This window comes from Peromyscus leucopus, chromosome 1 (assembly GCF_004664715.2).
Source record: "Peromyscus leucopus breed LL Stock chromosome 1, UCI_PerLeu_2.1, whole genome shotgun sequence".
In the NCBI taxonomy this organism is placed as follows: Eukaryota; Metazoa; Chordata; class Mammalia; order Rodentia; family Cricetidae; genus Peromyscus; species Peromyscus leucopus.
This window is the reverse complement of record NC_051063.1, coordinates 130,651,983-130,656,208: the sequence shown is the minus strand read 5'-3', so window position 1 is coordinate 130,656,208 and position 4,226 is coordinate 130,651,983.

The window sequence follows — 4,226 nt, the reverse complement described above, 5'->3', positions numbered from 1 at the left end:
CTCCATCCATAGTGATTTCAAGTTTTTCTGGGTATAGTAGTCTGGGCTGGCATCTGTGTCTCTTAGAATCTGCAGCACATCTGTCCAGGCCCTTCTGGCTTTTAGAGTTTCCAATGAGAAGTCAGGTATAATTCTAATAGGTTTGCCTTTATATGTTATTTGGCCTTTTTCTCTTGCAGCTTTTAATATTCTTTCTTTGGTTTGTGTGTTTAGTATTTTGATTATTATGTGGTAAAGGGTCTTTTTTCTGGTCCAATCTATTTGGTGTTCTATAAGCTTCTTGTATTTTTTATAACCATGTCCTTCTGTATGTTAGGAGAATTTTCTTCTATGATTTCATTAAAAATATTTTCTGGGCCTTTGAGCTGATTCTTCTCCTTCTATTTCTGTTGTTCTTGGGTTTGATATTTTCATTGTTTCACATATTTCTTGGATGTTTTGTGCCAGAAATTTTTTAGATTTAACATTTTCTTTGACTGGTGAATCTATTTCTTCTATCATGTCTTCAACACTTCAGAATCTCTGTTCTATCTCTTGTATTCTGGTGATGCTTGCATTTGTATTTCCTGCTTGCTTACCTAGATTTCCCTTTTTCAGAATTCCCTCAGTTTGTGTGTTCTTTATTGCTTCTGTTTCCATTTTTAGGTCTTGAACAGTTTTATTCTATTCCTTCAACTGTTTGGGTTTTTTTTTTTTTTGTTATTGTTTGTTTTGTTTTGTTTTTCTTGGCTTTCTTAATATTCCTTATGAGATTTGTTGGTTTCCTACATTATTTTAATTGTCTTTTCCACAACTTCTTGAAGGGATTTATTAATTTCCTCTTTCAGGACATCTATTATCTTCTTAAAGTTGGTTTTAAGGTCATTTTCTTATGCTTCAGTTTTGTTGAACTACCCAGAGCTTGCTGTAGTGGGATTGCTGGGTTCTGGTGGTGACATATTGCCCTAGCTGTTGTTGTTTATGTTCTTACACTGATATTTAGGCATCTGAATTTAGAGTAATTATAGGTCTAGGTGCCAGTTTCTGGATTTGTCTTTGTTGGATGGGTGTTTTCTTCCTTGGTTTCTGTTTTCTCTCTGGTCTTATGGCTGTAGTAGCCTGTGGTTGAGTAGAGGGTCTCTGCCCAAGTTGGGGTGGACTTCTGATGGCCTGGATAGCCTCTGGTCTAGCAAGGGGTTTCCTGCCCAGGTTTGGGGCTGGAATTCTGGCTATGTGCATGGTCTCTGATCTGGCCAGGGGTCCTTTAGGTTCAGGATGGCTTCTGGTGGGATAGGAGGCTTCTGCCTGGTTTTCAGGGGTCTGCCCTTGTCTCTTGGCTTCAGGATGCTGGACTCACCTCTCGTAGGCTTCTGTCAGAGGTGTGGGCTGGGATAAGGTGACAAGGAAAGAAAGGGCGGTTGAGGTCATGTTAGTCAGGCATGGGCAGTGTGGAGGGGTAGTCTTACCCAAGTTCCAGGTTACTGGCTGGCCTCTGGTGGAGTAGGAGACTTCCACCGGAGGTGTGGACCAGTATAAGGTCACAAGGAGAAGAGGGATGGTTGAGGTTATGCTGGGAAGGCATGGGCAGGGTGGTGGAGTCATCTTACCTGAGGACAGGATGCTGGCCTGGCTTCTGGGAGGTAGCAGACTTCCACTAGAGGTGTGGACTGGGATATAGTGACTAGGAGAAGAGGAGCTGTTGGAGTTGGAAAGGTGCAGGGTGGGGATGGAGGCAGTTTTACCTGGGATTCAAGGGAGCTGGCCTGGCCTCTGTTAGGGTATGAGGCTTCCAGCATTTGTGCGGGCCAGGATATGCTACTGATTGTGTTTTTATGTTGACATCTAAACACTAGGTTGGGAAGATTGTAATTATAGCTGCTAATATCTGGAATGGCCTGCCAGATGCCTGTTTTTCAAACAAGAGACAGAATGGGTGTGGATTTTTATGGGTGGGGCGGTAAGAGGGAGTCTTGGAGGAGCTGGGGGAAGGGAACCATAATCCGAATATATTGTATGAAAAAATCTATCATAATAAAAGGAAAATAGAAGAAAAATAACACAGGCTGATTAAATGGATTAAGAACAAAATCAACCTTTTTGTTGTCTACAAAGCACTCAGATTTAAAGATAGGCACAGTATTTAAATAAAACAATTAGGAAAAGTATTGCAAGCAAGTGGAATAAGAAAGCAAGCAAGCATTGCTATCCTAATATCTGACAAAATAGACGACAAGCTAAAACTAATCCAGAGACATAAAGGACACTTCATTCTATTCAAGGGAAAAATTAACCAAGAAGACATTATTATACTAAATATATATGCAGCAAACTCTGGTGTACCCAGTTTAATAAAAAGCATGCTATTGGATTTAAAGACACAGATTAACATCAAGCCAATAATAGCAGATGATTTCAGTACCCAACATTCTCCAATAGAAAAGCCATCTTACAAAAAAAATAGAGAAACATCATAATTAATATATCTAACAGATATCTACAGAATATTCAACCCAAATACCAAAGAATATACATTCTACTCAGGACCATTGGAAGTTTAAGATTGTTATAGACTATAAGGACTTTTGAAGTTGGACTAAATATTTCTACATTATGTTATAGCTACAAGCCTATGGGGGCCAAGGAATGGAATATGGTGGTTTGACTAGGAATAGTTCCATAGACTCATGTGTTTAAATGCTTGGTCCATAGGGAGTGTCGCTATTTGGCATTGTGGCCTCACTGGAGTAAGTGTGGTCTGTTGTAGGAAGTGTTTCACTAAAGGATGAGCTTTGATGTCTCAGAAGTTCTAGCCAGTTCTCTGCCTGTTGCCTGTGGATCCAGATGTAGAACTCTCAGCTGCTTCTACAGCACCAATTCTGCCAGCATGCCCCCATGCTTCCCACCATGACAATAATGGAGTAACCTCTGAAACTTAAGCCAGCTCCAATTAAATATTTTCCAGACTTGCCATGGTGGTCATGTTGTCTCTTCATAGCAGTGAAACCCTAACTAAGACACCAACATAAGGCAACTAAGGAATGCTGAAAGCAGGATAAATAGTCTACCCCAGGGAAGAGCACACTAGTTAGTTATCCAATACCAAGCCATGAGCCCTGAAACCATACATACAAGTAACACTGTAAAAACTGAGCAGATCATATGTAGAATATATATATATATATATATACACACACACATGCACGTATACATGTAACAAGTAATGGAAAAAAGGCCACAAATTTGAAACAGCACATAGGAGTATATGGGAGGGTTTGGAGGAAGGAAACAGCAGAGGGAAATGATATAATCATATCATAATTTCAAAAATAAAAGAAAAAACTGAACACAAGTACATGACTCAATAATGCAACTCAAGAATTTTGAAAAACAGGAACAAACCAAACTGAAATACAATAGACAAGAGGAACTAATAAAAAATCAGAGCAAGGGTTAATGAAATAGAAACAATGAGAATAATACAAAGAATCAATGAATCCCAGAGCTGATCCTTTGAGAAGATAGACAAGATCAACAGACCCATGGCTCAACCAAGCAAAAGAGAGAGGGGACCCAAACAAATGAGAAATGAATAGGCAAACATTGCAACAGACATTAAAGAAATTCAGAAGACTGTAAGGGAATAGTTTAGTTTAGTTTACTGTGGTTTTTCGAGACAAGGTTTCTCTGTATAACAGTCCTGGCTGTCTTGGAACCCAATCTGTAGACCAGGCTGGCCTCGAACTCACAGAGATCCACCTGCCTTTGCCTCCCAAGTATGATGATATTTTATTTGTATTCAAATGTTATTTGTATGTTAATAAATAAAGTTGCCCGGGGGTCAGAGCTATTAGCAAGCCATAGGAAAACAGGGCAGTGGTAGCATATGCTTGCAATCCCAGCACTTGGTAGGCAGAGCTAGGTAAGTCTCTGTGTGTTCAGGGATACAGCCAGTATTGGATACACATGCCTTTAATCTCAATACCAATCAATAGAAAACCTGGAGGTCTATACAGACAGGCCGTGATGAGGCAATCATGTGGTTGGGTTTACAACCAATGAGAAGGCAGAACAGAAACACTATAAAAAGACAGACACACAGGAAGTAGCTCTGGTTCAGAGAGGTAGGACCACCACAGGAGGAAGGGTAAGGTTTTAGCTCTTAGCTATTGGCTTTCTTCTTTGCATTGGTTCTGTGTTTCTTATTTAATAAGACGGTTGGTTACACCTACACCCAAGTGCCGGGATTA